The sequence below is a fragment of the Megascapheus bottae genome, chromosome 15 (genome assembly GCF_031878675.1).
Source record: "Megascapheus bottae isolate mThoBot1 chromosome 15, mThoBot2.hap1, whole genome shotgun sequence".
In the NCBI taxonomy this organism is placed as follows: Eukaryota; Metazoa; Chordata; class Mammalia; order Rodentia; family Geomyidae; genus Megascapheus; species Megascapheus bottae.
In genome coordinates, this window is record NC_143523.1 from 31,270,626 (window position 1) to 31,287,141 (window position 16,516).

General features: G+C 36.8%; 1 pseudogene; it reads left to right on the plus strand.

Moving 5' to 3' along the window:
• On the plus strand, nt 1-8,755 carry LOC150054129 (WD repeat-containing protein 53 pseudogene; annotated as a pseudogene).
• Nucleotides 8,756-16,516: the final 7,761 nt, after the last annotated feature.

Genomic DNA, 16,516 nt, shown 5'->3' on the forward strand with positions numbered 1-16,516 from the left:
ATGTTGCATGCATTTATTTCTGCTGAACAGGAAAGTAAGTGACTTTCACAAGTATGATATGCCACATGCCACAGGGATATTTCCTGTATCTCATATTAAGTAACAAAAGAGATCCATCTATATGAAAGTTTTAATATGAGAAACCTTTGTTACCTTTTCATATCAGGCAACATCTCAATTCTCTTATCTGTGTGTAAATTGGCTCCCCTTGGACAGACATGTCCATCTGGCACTGTCAAGTTGAGCTCACCTTATACAGAGTAATGGGTGAATTACTCTGAGTACACCACAGCAAGATAATAAAAAGAGACAAAATAATAATGGTCTAAGCTCTTTTGGCCAGAAGACAATTCATCTTGAAGAAGATGAGAAGAATAGGTGAATGTGGATAAATCTAAACGTGTGGTAGGAAGAAGTCCAAGAAACTCAACACTAATTGCCACATTTTCTCCATCATGTTGAAAGCAACATTTTCTGAAGAGATGGGGAAGTACGAGTTAAATCTTAGAATATGAACATGGCTTGCATTTGCAACTGAAATGAGAAAGCAGTGGGAAAGGATTTGAAACAAAGGATATTGGAGAAAGCAAGGAAAAGGTTGAATGGTCAGCCCAAAGGATCCATCTAAAAATGTGTATAAAGATGAACATTGGCTGTTGTATTTCAGAATGGGAAAGAAAATATGTAACTTTTTACATTATTCTAATTTCTTAAGTGGAATGTTTCCAGTTAACCCACTATACCAAACAACAGGCCATATTTTTGTTTTTGCAGTGTCATTCATAGGAATTTAAAAATAGTAATTTTACTTTAATGATTTCATGGAGTTGTAGCCATTTATTATCCTTTATAAAATGCTATTAAAGAAGATAGCTCCCTGGTGAAGAAATAATAAAGGAAGAAAAGAGCAGGCTCTCTTTATAAACGTATATAGTATTGCTTAAGAACATAATCTCTGAAATTAGGAACATTGGCTTTATCTTTCACTACCTGTGAGATCTTAACTCTTTGGCCTCCTTTTTCTCTCCTCTAAGATGAGAATGATCTCATGTATGCCATGCGATTATTAAATAAAGCAGTTGACATGAAAACTTTATATGAGTTTTGCCTCGAGTGACTATCAGTTACTTTAATTGAATATAATTTGAATTTTTAATTATCTACTGTCTCCTTCAAATAAGTAAACTGTCAAATGTTCATTGTTCCCCCTAGATATCCATTATCTCACAACGACATTAAGCAACTAACTTTGTGCTGTGCCAAGATGTTTTACCCCAGTTATCTTACTGTTCTGCCTTTGCATCACTCTTCTTTCTACAATCAATTAGCCAGTCGTTTGGTCACTTAATACTGAACTTGCTTTTCATTGCAGTAGAACAAGCCAACAAAATGGATGGGCCTGGAATGATCCATGCTCCAGTGGAAGTCGCTCAAACTTGAATGTGGATGCTGCTGAGAGTCTGAAGACTCTCATACTTTGCTCATAAGTAACCACACCACTACTGAAAGCTAACCTTTAGGTTCTTCTCCATCATTTCAGAGCTAATCTGAATTACTTCGAGTTGTGTTTTGCCTGGTGTAGAGTGCATTACCAAACCACACAGGTCTACAGAAGTGGCCTGCCACTTCCATTCTCCTGATGCTCTGCTGAAAGGTTTCCTTTGTATTTTGCAAGCTGCATGTACACATGCTTAGTGATTCTTCCTTCTCACAAAAAGTCAGTTCTAAGTCATAGAATTATAAGACAGTGAATGTAAAATTGTAGTATATTTCATCCACTAATATTCTTTATATGCTTTTCTATACCTGCTTAATAGAGAGAAGCTATAGCTACACATTTTTAGTGCCCTTCTAAAGTGACTTTCCTGCACACGTTTGCATTATTGCTCAGTAATATAATTTCCCCTAGAAGTCATGTCAACCAAAATGTATTGTTACTGCCATCACAAAAATGAATCCTGAACTATAAAATTAACCCTCAAAAATCAACTGCCTTCCTCTATGCCAACAGTGAGAGGAACGAGGCAACAATCAGGAAAGCAACTCCTTTCGCAATAGCCTCAAAGAAAATAAAGTACCTAGGAATTACCTTAACTAAGAATGTAAAGGACCTTTTTGATGAAAACTTTAAAACCCTAAAAAAGGAAATCAAAGCAGAACTGAGGAAATGAAAAAACCTCCCATGCTCCTGGATTGGAAGAATCAACATTGTGAAAATGACAATCTTGCCAAGGGCTATCTACAAATTCAACGCAATACCCATCAATATCCCAATGTCATTCTTTAAAGAAATAGAAGAGGCAATTCAAAATTTCATATGGAATAATAAAACACTTCTTAGCAGAAAGAACAGCGCCGGAGGAATTTCAATTCCAAACTTTAGACTCTATTACAGAGCTATAATTATCAAAACAGCTTGGTACTGGCACAAGAACAGGCGTGAAGACCAATGGAATAGAACTGAGGACCCAGATATTAAACCACAAACCTATGGCCACCTAATCTTTGACAAGGGAGCCAAAAAAATAGAATGGAAGAAAGACAGCCTCTTCAACAAGTTGTGCTGGCAGAACTGGTTAAGCACCTGCAGAAAACTAAAGTTGGATCCTTCTTTGTCACCCTGCACTAGAATTAACTCCAAATGGATCAAAGACCTGGAGGTAAAAGCTGACACACTGAAAACTTTACAAGAAGGAATAGGAGATACACTAGGCTTCCTTGGCACAGGTTGAAACTTTCTTAATAAGGACCAAGAATCACAACAAATCAGAGAAAGGCTGGATAAGTGGGACTGCATTAAACTGCAGAGCTTTTGTATGGCAAAGGACATAGCTAGTAAATTAAATAGGAAGCCTACAGAGTGGGAGAAGATCTTTACCAACCAAACAACAGACAAAGGCCTCATATCTAAAATATAGCAACAGCTCAAAAAATTGAATCACTCCAAAGTAACAACCACCCCATTAAAAAATGGGCCAAAGACTTAAAGAGAGTCTTCTCTGAAGAAGAAACAAAAATGGCCTATAGACACATGAAGAAATGCTCAACATCTCTGGACATAAAAGAAATGCAAATCAAAACAACTCTAAGATTCCACCTCACTCCAGCTAGAATGTCCAGGATCAGGAAAACGAATGACAACAGATGCTGGAGGGGATGTGGCCAGGAGGGATCACTACTACACTGTTGGTGGGAGTGCAAACTTGTTCAACCACTATGGAAAGCAGTATGGCAATGCCTCAAAAGGCTAAACATAGAGCTCCCCTATGACCCAGCAATTCCATTACTTGGCATTTACCCAACTATCCAGAAACTAGGGCATACTAAATCCACTAGCACAACAATGTTCATTGCAGCATTATTCACCATAGCAAAGATATGGAACCAACCTAGATGTCCCTCAGTTGATGAGTGGATCAACAAGTTGTAGTATTTGTACACAATGGAATTCTATGCTGCTGTCAAAAAAATGACATTGCCCCATTTGTTAGGAAATGGAAAGACTTAGAAAAAATCATATTAAGTGAAGTAAGCCAGACTCAAAGGAACTTAGGCTCAATGGTTTCCCTCATTTGCCATAATCAGTAGAAACCTTGGGCTCTACTAGCAGAGATCTGCAATAGAGCAAAACCTTGATACATAAGGCCATATAGTATGAAGCTAATTGAAAGGACCTCCAGGATATTGAAACAAAAGCCATATAACGAATGATTATTGTCCTTAATGTACTATGTTATCTCTCATCTCTTTTGCTGTCCCTTGGTTATCTCATATTGTTACAGTATCTCACTTTGTTACCTGATATATCGGATATATTTGTATTTGGTTATTTGAAATTGGATAGGGAAGGGGGGAAAACCAAGACGGGGGTGGGAGGGAGGGTAATGGGGACCAAGACATGTGAAAGGGTATCAATGTATGTGAATTAATGCACCCTCTATCTGGCAAATATTATGTAACCCTTTTATTAATTACAATAAAAATATTTAAAAAATGAATCCTGAATTCCCAAGCCCTGTTTTTTAATCTCATATTTTTCTAAAACAGTCATAGAACATCACAATTGTTTTAGCATCTTTTTCTCAATATTAATTTTCCAAAACATGAAAATCCCTTTGAGCTGTCATTGAAACCATTCATGTCTCTGTTATTCCAAAGAATAAAGAAACTTGAATAACAATATTTTTTTCATTCTTCAAGAGGAAGGCAGTTTTCAAACTTAGTTACTAATGTCAGTTTCTGTTGCTTTAGTAGTCAATGCATGAATAAATCTTCCTTTTAATTATAGCATGACCATATCCTTCGTCAGTTCAGTTTCTTTGTATATATTATATATCATCAAGTATTAAAAGCCAGAAAACTTGCATGCTTACATTCATGGTTGCAGCCACTTTATTAGCGTTTAATAAAAGCAGATATAATAGTTCCACAAATCGCATCATTTATCACATTTCACCTTTCCTTCCATTATAGTCTGATTTATCTGATACTATACTCGAGATAAGCAGGTACTGCTCAAATTTCATATCTTAGATACAAGATTCATTGTAAAAATATTCATCTGTCTCACATTAAGTAGATTGTCAGCAATTACTTGATGAAAGGGTGTATGAATTATTTGTTGAATGGGTGTGTGTCTGAATTAATGCAAATAGAAAGTGTGGGAAGCTAAAATATGGAAATAATATTGTTTTGCACATAAGCTGTATAATTATCTCCTCTTGTCTTCCCATCTATATCCTGATGTTGCAGAACAATATTTACGCAATGTTGTGGATGTAGAAACAGAGAATTTTGATGCATTTCATAGTTGTACCAGTTCTAGAATGAGATCAATGGTAGCAGAGCCATCTCTGTGTCTTATTTCCTCATACCTACTATATTACTGGCAAAGGAACAATGAGTCCAAAGCTTGGAGCTAAAAGGAAAAAAAATTTACACTTTCCATTGGTGACCATCAGCATTTAGCAAAGAAAGAAGGAAAAGAAAGAAAGAGAAAGAAGGAAGGAAAGAAGAAAGGAAAGAAGGAAGGGAGGGAAGGAGGAAAGGAAAGTACAAAAGAAGGAAGGAAGGGAGAGAGAGAGGGAAGGAAGGAGGGAAGGACTAGGAATGTGGCTTTGTGGTAGAGTGCTTGCCTAACACTCTCATTACCACATAAACACAAAAAGCCAGAAGCGGTGGGTGCTGTGGCTCAAGTGGGTAGAGTGTTAACCAAGAAAAAAAGAAGCTCAGAGTGAGTGTCCAGGCCCGGAGTTCAAGCCCTACAACCGACAAACACACACACTCTCTTAGGAATACACAGTCCACACCTTGGAGAATTGTAGGACCCATGCTATAGTAATGATGACACTTAAATCCATGGGCTTCACACAAGAGTTAAGATCTATGCTCATGGGACATCAAAATGTTCCCATTCTTATTTTCTTCCACCTGGAGTATTTATGGTGACATGATAAACTTTTTCAAAATGAGAGATTTCTCATGTGGTTATTGGATCTGACTTTGTTACCTGGTATATTGTATTTATTTATTTATTTATTTATTTGAAATAGAGAAGGGAAGGGGATAAAACAAGATGATTGAGAAGGGCTGAGGGGAGGGAAAGGGGGACAAAAACATGAAAAGGGATATCAATATTCGAGAAGTAATGCATCCACAATCTGAAAAATGTAACTGTAACCCCTCTATACATTACCCCAACAATAAAATGCAATAAAAAATAAATAAAATGAGAGATTTGACTATAGTTTTACTTGTAAATGCTATGAAGTTGTTCTCTTTCAGCCTCACCCAATTTCTCAAATCTGGAAAATGATCTTAACATTCAATCTAGATTAGTTATCCTGAATGACCTCTTGTGCTTGCTGAAAGTCATTGTACACATGTAGTAATATTCTGTTGTAAGTTATGTGAAAGCTGCTTATAAATATTAAGCAGCATATTTAACAAGCAGCCTGTAGACTCTAGAGACTTTTTCTTCTTGTGTTTAAGGCATTTGAAAAAAATTAACTTGGGCCGGAAGTTTGGCCTAGTGGTAGAGTGCCTGCCTAGCATGCACAAAGACTCAGGTTTGATTCCTTGGAACCACATACATAGAAAAAGCCAGAAATGGCGCTGCGGCTCAAGTGGCAGAGTGCTAGCTTTGAGGAAAAAGCCCAAGGACAGTGCTCAGGCCCAGAACCGGCAAAAAGAAAAAGAAAAAAAGAATAAAAAAATTAACTCAAGTACATTCAACTGAGTTGTAAATCTGCAAGGAAAAAAGTTTAGAACAGGAAAAAATTAAATAGAACAAAAAAAGAGGAATCAAGGAAACCAAAAGTTGGTTCTTTGAGAAGATCAACAAAATTGACAATTTTAGTTTGATTAAGAGAAAAGAGAGATCACTCAAATATAAAAATGGTAAATATTACCATATTACTACTTACAAGGATAGAAGGGGTTCTAAGAAAATATGAGCAACAGTATACAAACAAGTTGACTAACCTGTATCAAATGAGAACATTCACAGAAATTCACAAACTGTCAAAGTTAATTGAAAAAGAAAGACAAAATCTGAACAGACTGAAAACACATACCTAATTAAACTTTCCCTCCAAAGGCAAAAGCCTAGAACCAGATGACTTCATTGACAAATTGTGCAAAACAGTTAAAAAGGAATTAATATTTATCCGGTTAAACTCTTCTAGAAGATCACTTCTTTCATGATCATTTCAATAGACATCAAAAAGGCAATAAAAATACATCTTCTCCAGGCTCTCGCCTGTAATACTAGCTACTCAAAAGGCTGAGATGAGCAGCAAAGTCTGCAAGACTTATCTTCAATTAAACACCAAAAGACTAGGAGTGGAGCTATGCTCAAACGGTAGAGTGCTAGCCTTGAGGAAAAAAGGTCAGGAACAAAGCCAGGTCCTGAGTTCAAGCACCAGGACTGGCATCCACTCAAAAGAAGGTATCTTATGTTTTTAGTAGGAAAAGTACTAAATCAATTTTAGATGTTTCTCTGTTTTATACATATATATATGTATACTCAATAAACACAAAAAGATATTATAGAAAGCCATGAGATACCACTTCTACTAATCTGTACTAGGATAAAATTATTTTTAAAAATAAAATTGGTGAAATTGACTCCCTAGTCCATCACAGATGAGTTTAGAGTGCTACAGCCACTGTGGAGTACAGTTTAGCAAGTCTTCATGGTTTCCCTCATTCGCCATAATCAGTAGAAACCTTGGGCTCTACTAGCAGAGATCTGCAATAGAGCAAAATCTTGATACATAAGGCCATATAATGTGAAGCTAATTGAAAGGACCTCCAGGATATTGAAACAAAAGCCATATAATGAATGATTGTTTTCCTTAATGTGCTATGTTGTCTCTCATCTCCTTTGCTGTCCCTTGGTTATCTCATATTGGTATAGTATCTCACTTTGTTATCTGATATATTGAATTTATTTGTATTTGGATATTTGAAATTTGATAGGGAAGGGGGAAAACCAAGACGGGTGGGTGGTGTGGGGGGGAAATGGGTACCAAGACATGTGAAAGGGTATCAATGTATGTGAATTAATGCACCTTCTATCTGGCAAATATCATGTAACCCTTTTACTAATTACAATAATATATATATTCATGTAAAAAAATAAAAAAAACAAAATATGGAAACACACAAAAGAGAAGACCAGGAAGCACAGAGACTTCTGGGCCATTATAGCAGCCAAGTGGATTGGTGGACATTCTTCCCCTATTCTCTGCCTGAATGCAAGTAAAGATGGGCTGGTGGCTTCCAGAGCAGAGGGTGGAGAACGCATAGCTTGGGGTGAAGATCAGACTCCATTGGGACACATGCAGTTCCAAGGCGCCAGTGATGTTACAAGTGTCTTATTTTCTCCTTCCTGTCCAACCAAGCTTTTTGCTTCACATGGAGAAACTATTATGCTGCTGGATGTCAGATCTCTCAAAGGTTCTGTGGATAATTTTCAGTGAATGAAGAAGAAATCAATTGTCTTTCATTGAACAAAACTGAAAACTTGCTCACTTCAGTTGATAACTCTGGAGCAATCAAAGTCCTAGACTTGGAAAAGAAGAGAGTTACCAGATCTCTAAAGAGACACTCTGTTCCTTTGTAGCTTTTCAACCTCAGAGGCCTCAGAACCTGTTGTCATGTGGCCTGGGTATGCAGGTGATGCTATGGAATCTTCAGAAGTCCCGCCCACTCTGGATTACAAACTTGCAAGAAGATGAAACAGAAAAAAATGGAAAACCTACAATCACCTGGCCAGCTCTTAAATCCTGCCCTAGCACACTCTTTTCTCTGTAGCATCATGTGGTAATATTTTTAGTTGTGGTGCAGAAGATGGTAAAGTGTGAATCTTTAGGGTGATGGGAGTCAAATGTGAACGAGAGCTGGTATTTAAGGGCCACACTTTCTGCCAGAATCCTACTTGCTGCTCACTGGAGGGAATGATGGGAAGATAATGATGTGGGATGTGAGCAGTGAAATTGAGAAAGAGCCTACAAAACATACTCCAAGGAAGAAAACTAAAAGAGTAACTTATACCAAACAAGAAGAAAACAGTGCTTCTGTAACAGATGTGGAGGAACATGGCAAAGTTTCACCAAAACTAAATATTGAACACGGGGAAAAAGTGAACTGGCTCTTGGCTGCCCAAATAAAGGGACACCAAAGTGTATTAGTTGCTGATCAAACTAGTTGTATATCTGTGTATCCTTTAAGTGAATTTAAAATGTCATAAAAGCATTTGAAAAAAAAATGGAAACACAGAATGACTTCACTAGCCAAAAATTCTTTTTTTATATATTTTTAATTGTAATTAATGAAAGGGTTACATGATATTTGTCAGATAGAAGGTGCATTAATTCACATACATTGATACCCTTTCACATGTCTTGGTCCCCATTACCCTCCCCCCACCCCCCCCTCTTGGTTTTCCCTCCTTCCCTGTTCAATTTCAAGTAACCAAATACAAATGTATCCAATATATCAGATAACAAAGTGAGATATTGTGACAATATGGGATAACCAAGCAACAGCAAAAGAGATGAGAGATAACATAGCATATTAAGGACAGCAATCATTCATTATATACTAGCCAAAAATTCTATTCCTAGCTATAATCCCCAAAGAACTAAAAATGACAGCTTAATAGCATAAACATCAATGTTTATAGAAGTGTTGTGAACAATAGCTCAAAGTAGAAACAACCCAAATGTCCACCAGCAGAAAAATGGATAAACAAAATGTGTACATACATGCAATGGAGCATTATTCATCCATAAAATGAATAAAATACAGGCACACACTGTAACACAGGTAAACACTGAAAACACAGAGCCAAGTGAAATAAGTCAGATACATACATGCTGTGTGACCCACTTATAAGAAATACCTAGAACAGAGAAACAGAAAACAATGAAATTACCGAGGCATTGAAAGAAGGTAGAATGGATGTGGATTATTTATTTCTGAAAACCTTTTTTAGTGATCAGTATTGAAAAATAAGCAAGGGCTTTTTTTTTATTATTCTTAATGTTTGGACTGATGGCTACAGTAGAGTCTGTGCCTTCTCCTCTGATAAGGTATCTGCTCCTCACATGAGCAATAACCGCAGTATGTAGATTTAAACAAAAGTATTTATCTCACTGGAGAGAGAAGAGGGGGAAAATGTAAGTGATAAAGTTCTAGTCAGCTCAGAGTGTTTGTTTTAGATAGTGTTAGAGAGTATAATAGAAGCAGCTCATCAGAAAGAAAAGGTACCAGGCAAGAGATAAATACATGCCATTATCAAGATCAGAAACCACTATTTGACTTTTCATCTTGAGCATGGAAATAACATCTTTATGAGCAACTGAACACTAAATAGAACTGTAGCACGAGTTTTGTTATAAAGATGAGACTCTTTTAATTTTAAATTTTGTTTTCAGAATATAAGTGGAGTGGTGGCACATGCCTGTTATGGCAGCCCTCAGAAAGCTGACACAGGAGGATCACAAATTTGAGGCCAACTTAGGCTACATAGTGAACCTCTGTCTCAAGAAGCTAAAACAAAGACGGTAAGGGACGGAGAGGGAGAGAGAAGTTTTTCCTTTCTAATTCTTTTCAGTCCATCAGGCCTTCTTTTTTTTTTTTGGCAATACTCTATAAATTGTCTTAAAACTTTTGCGAATTTGTCAAAAGCTAATGTTTCCAATTACTAGAGAATGTTAAAACTCTTATTACACTATATAAATGCCATGAGATATACTAGGAAGTAGTGGAAGCTGTTTTAAAATGTACAACTCTAGTGAGGCCTATATGAGCAGTTCATCTTCAGAAACAGAGAATTTTCAGCAATTTCTTAAAACAAGAACTCTTAATAAAGTTATAATTTTACAACTTGTGGCAAGAATGTCTTGGAATGGTAGGTTCAAGCTATAGGGCTCTGGATAGTTTCAGTTGTCATTTATATCTTCATGAAGCTCATTTTACCTTCTTTATTTTCAAGTCATCCTGTGTTATTTGGGTATGTGGGTGAGTTCTGGTTCTATATCTTTTTATTATATGCTATTATAACAGAGTACATGGAAGCGATATTTATGAATGCTTGAACATTCAAAAGTGTTCTTGTGCCTCTGCAGAAAAATGACATTATGAATTTCATTCAAGAATCTTGGCTCATATTTGCTATCAAATATCTGTAAGCTGTGGTCTTGTGGCTTCTAGTGTCTCAAACTAGAAGTCTTAGGCTAATGTGATATTTTTCTTAAATGTGACCCAAAATTTCCTACTCGGGCCACTTATTCTTTGTACAGATTAAAATTTATTTTCCTCATCACCCTCCAGGCAGTCTCTAATGGCATTCCTTATATTTTCAGTACTACTTACTATTCATTAATACAAATATTATTGGAAGTCAGGCTACTCTGCCCATATGGAGAAATCTGTGCGATTCTCAGCACAAAGCTTGGCCAGAGGCATGACTCAAGTGGTAGAAAACCAGCAAAGCAAGCATGGAAGTTGAGCAAACTCCAGGCTCTGTGTTCAAAACCTAGTACCTACAGAGAAAAAGAACAAAAACAACCAAGCAAAACAACACATCATTAGAAGATGCATTCCATTCACAGAGTCTTTGAAGCACATCTGTCATAATTCATTTTTTTCCACTGAAAGCTGGTAAGGTATAGTAGTAATCTTTGGGATTCTGAAACTCACAGGCTATTTTTTCCTGGCTCATGGGGATTGTTTCATATTTTTTTGAAACATCAAGTATCTTTTCAGCTCAGGAAAATCTTTTTGTTTATTTTTTATTGTTGGGATAATGTGTAGAGGGGTTACAGTTAGATTCACCAGGTATTAGGTGCATTACTTCTCACACATTGATACCCCCTCTCATGTTTTTGTCCCCATTTCCCTCCCCCCACCCCCTTCCAATCATCTTGTTTTCCCCCCTTCCCTTTCCTATTTCAATTAAACAAATAAATGTATATACAATATACCAGGTAACAAAGTCAGATACAGCAACAATTTGAGATTAACCAAAGGGCAAAAAAAGAGAAGAGAAATAACATAGTACATTAAAAACACCAATCACGTAAGTTAGCTCAGGAAAATCTTAATTTATCATCTCTTATGATCAACTGTTTCAATCTATTTCTCTCCATGTGAAATTCCACATACATAATATCTCCTACATGTACTCTTCATGGTTTTAGCTTCTTATCAGTTATTTTTATTTCTTGTCCTTCATGTTATATTTTCTTCCTTTGGGTATCTTCCAGACAATTATTTTCCCCCTGGGCTGCTGCTTCCTTCTCCTCCTCCTCCTCCTCCTCCTCCTCCTCCTCCTCCTCCTCCTCCTCCTCCTCCTCCTCCTCTTCTTCTTCTTCTTCTTCTTCCTCTTCTTCTTCCTCTTCTTCTCCTTCTTCTGATTTTTACTTTAAGTATTTAAAATTCTAGTTTTAAGTTTCAAGGATTCTTTTGTGGCTTTCTAAGCCATCTACCTGAAGGTGCTCCTCACTTTCCAATGAAAATGCTCTCCTATTTCTTTTATTATTTCTGTCTTGGTAGAAATAATCTATTTTATTTGCTTAATTGACAGCCCTTTTCAAGTTGTTATTTCCTCTTAAATGGACATTCTCTTGTTCAACACTAGAGCCATCAATGAAAATCAGTTGGTGAATTGAAAGATAAAAGAACTGTGGCTTTAGAGAATGGCTTTTTGTGGACACAAGTAGCAATGGCTGAGTCCAGGGAGTCAACCAGATCTAAGGGGAACCACGTGTAAACTATCCAATGGTCTGGTTACTGAGACCCTTAACACCCAAATCCCAGTTATCCTTCAGAGATGAGTTTAAACTGAAATTGTTTACAAGTGGTAAATAAACAATAATTTTGGATCAGAGAGAAAATAAACCCATGTTGGAACTTTTCTATCTTCTGTTTAAAAAAATAATCTTGGATGATAATGTTCAGTATTGTTCACTTAAAAAGAAAAGATAAAGGCTGCTCTGTATATACAACATTAACTCTGCCAGTCATAATATGGAAGAAGCTGCATTCTTTGAAGACTGATTCATATGTTCCAAACCATACCTTGGTCACAGGGAATTGGAGGAAAAGGAAGTGGCTTCTTCTTCTCTTCAACCTGTCCCTGACACTGTAAGAGGGCTACCTCCTGTCCAATGTCTCACTACTACCAACTCCCCCCCCCCACTCTCATCCTCACAGCCCCTGGGGTCCTTCACCAAGTAATTAATCTATACTGTTAGAATATCCTATGATGCCAAGTAAACCTTAAAGGCAAGGTACAAGTAAAAGAAAGGGGGGTTAAAAGGATGTGTGTTACAGTTTTCAGTCAAACTTATTCCCACCTATGAAAAGTAAAGATGCAAGCATTGCAGGACCATTATGACCCTGAGAAAAAGGAATGGTGGTAAGACAATCCCTTGGAGTGGGCAATGGATGTTAGGAAATCCTAGCAATGGATGGCCAGGCTGTCCTCACAGGCAGTAGATTTGATGCTCAGAGCAGCAAGAGTGAATAAAAAGACAAACATTCAATTTTTTCAGTCATATAAAAGCTCCTGCACCACTCACAGACATGGTCCTGTTGCAGCTGAGTGCTCACAATTTGGAATTAGACATATTTCAGGAATCATACACTTAAATGTTTCCATAGCCAGTCTACACACCAACATAAAATCAATGAGGAGTACAAGCAATCCTGGAGTGAGAAAAAAAATGACTGGTGCCACCATTCAAAAATAGTCTATCCAGCCAGGCACTGGTGGCTCACACCTGCAAACCTAACTACTCAGGAGGCTGAGCTCTAAGGATTGTGGTTGTAAGGCAGCCGAGCAGAAAAGTCTCTGTGAGACTCATCTCCAATTAATCAGTCAAAAACCAGAAATGGTAGAGCAGTAGCCTTGAGCACAAACTGGCTCCAGGATGGTGCTCAGGCTCTGAGTTCAAGCCTCACAACCAGAAAAAAAAGGTCTCTCCAAGGAACATCTCCCTATAAAAAAAAAATTACAACTACTTCTTGGTACAAATTCAATTGAACACCAAATACATTTTGTCTCAATTTCCAGCATTCAAGGTAAAATACAAATTCATCCTATGATAAAAGGGGCAACACAATGTACTATGGTACATTGGATTCATTAAGTGATTTCTTGAGAGGCAGCTCCTTTATACAGTAACTGAGGGAGAATAAGCATATATTTAATTTTTTTATTTTAATTTCTTTCTGGCTCTTGTTTTATTGCTAAGATTATACCATACTTATCATTTTTTTAAAAAAAATAGAAGCTTCATGTTCAGTATCCTGACAGACTGAATTAGTTTTTGCTGGTCAATTTGGAAAGCTAAGCTAACAACTAATAATAGTTTCTGATTATTAGCTCTATTTACAAATTTTATAGAAATAGTTAATTCAATCAGTTACACACTATATGTGTAACTAATCCCAATTAGGACTCAACAAAAAAGGTAAGTGTAACTCACTTGGTGGGAGATTTACCCGTGTTTTAAAAATAATCCAAAATGAGTTTGCAGTGTTTGGTTATGTCTTTTTGTGGGTTTGTTTTCAAATGAGACCAGCATGCTTTTCATACTGCGTGATTTCATTCTATAAACATATCCTGGCAAACAAAACCCCAGCAAAACTAAACAATAGTGAGAAACAGCTGCATGGTCTTGTTCCTGGGGTGAGGAGATGAGGATCAGGAGTTGCATGGGTGGAGAGGAGGGTTTTCAGCGAGGGTGGTTTGTTTGACACATTTATCTGGGTGGTGATTACACAAGTAAAAACAAGTGTGTTTTTAAAATTGGGCCAGCATTGTGGGGAAGAAAAACAAATTTAAGAGCAACTGTCAAATAATGCCATGCCCTCATTATGTGCCCTTACTAGAAACATTGTGAACACTTCTTGGTACTTGTAAGGGTGCTCGTTTTTGAAAGAATAAAAAAAAAAATGGTAATGCAAAAAAGAGTTCTGCCACCCTAACTTGGGTGATGAGAAGTGACAAAAGAAGTATTACACTTGGTATAGGAGACTTTCAAAGACACCTGAAATAGAAATTGCAAGCTGCCCAGGACAACCAGTAACAAGAACCCAACAATAAAATGTATTGTTTTCTTTTAAATGCCATGACTTAAAAACATGGGAAGTGGACCTAGGAGTTTGGCCTAGTGGTAGAATGCTGCCTAGCATGCATGAAGACTCAGGTTCGATTCCTCAGTACCACATACATAGAAAAAAAAAATAGCTGGAAGTGGTGCTGAGGCTCAAGTGGTAGAGCTCTGGGCCTTGAGAAAGTCCAAGGACAGTCTCAGACTCTGAGCTCAATCACAGGACTGGCAAAAAAAAAAAAAAAGGGAAGCATGTGGGACAGAAAATAAGGATGCAGATAGACATGGTGAAGTACCTGGCTTTCAATATGACAAATGTCTGAGGCAGAAAATGTCTTTCAGGAAAGACACTTCCTCATTCTGGAATGAGGAGAGAATCGCTTCATCAGGAAACAGAGTAGAAGACACAGAAACTAATACCTTTGATCCCAAAGAAGCTAGGAAAGAAAATGACTCTAAATTTAACATCAGAATTAAGGATGGACTAGACAGATTGACAAACATGGGTTATACCTGTAAAATGCTCTTTTATCTGAATGCTTGGAACTAGAAGTGTTTCAGATTTTGGAATTCTCTTTCAAGTTCAGAACATTATGCATAAACAAAATGGGATATCTTGGGAATGAATTCCATACAAGCATAAAATGTATTTACATTTCATACATATCTCATATAAATATCCTGAATATAACTTTGAGTAGTGTTTTCAGTGCATATACTGTTTTGACCGCAACCCCAAAATTAAGTCAGGTTAGAATTTTCTACTTGTGGCAACCATGTCTATGCTCAAAAAATTTTGTCTTCTGAAGCATTTCAGTATTTGAATTTTCAAATCAACCTGTATTTGAGTATATGCTAATTATCACCAAAAATAGGAAATAATGTTGGATATTATCTGTGCCTTGTTTTGGTCATGGATTATGTATTCATGTGGAGCCCTTTAAAGGCATGAGAGTAATAATACTGAAACAAAAAGGATTTTGGGAAAAGGGAAGATGAGGATTTTCAGGCAAAGAGATTTCCAGGTCAGAAAATAAAGAGCATTGGTGTTAGGGTAATAATGCTGCAGAGAATTATTTACTAGCATTGTCAGACACTTAACACAGGCAGCAGAGCTCACTGACAAATTTCACCCTGGAATTACTACAGGTCAATAACTTACACAGTCAGAATAGCCCTTTCAAGAAATATTTAACAAATCAGATTCTAAAGCAGCATCTAAAAAAGAAAAGACATTCTTTGAGGGTTAGAAAAACTCAAGTCAGTCATTGCCTTGTATTACCCCAATACCACCACCTAATCCAGTGGGAAGAGTTATTTACAGAGTCAGAGCAGCATAAGCAACTGCTGTTAGGGCTGCATGATCGCATTTGGGAAAAATGCATGAAAGGAAAATACTAGAAGAAACAAAGCCATATAATAGCAAGCAAATCCATGGTTGCCCCAGACTAGCAGCAGGGCACTGTGAAAATGACTGAAGGGACAAGGAAGTGGTTTAGAGTGTGACACAAATATTCTATTCCACGGATGGCGATAACAGCAATTTATATTTGTCATGGAAATTAAAACCACATCTAATTTAGCTTTTAAATGGGTGGATTTTATTATATGAAAATTGTTCCTATAAAACTAAAATTGGTATTTTTCCTTTAATAAATTTCCTAAGAGAAGTTGTCTTTCTTATATGTAACTGACATGTATTGTCTATCTGAATAAATAAGACCTGTGTTCATAAGATTAAGTATTTGGAAAATTTAACGACGGAATTCTGGAGGTAATTTAGGGTAGAAAGTGATCAAGTGAACTCAAGAGCATGCAAGTGTAGCTGTCTCCTGCCCCCTAGTGGATACAGATCAAAATGTCAGTTCATTCATTCATTCCTCCAC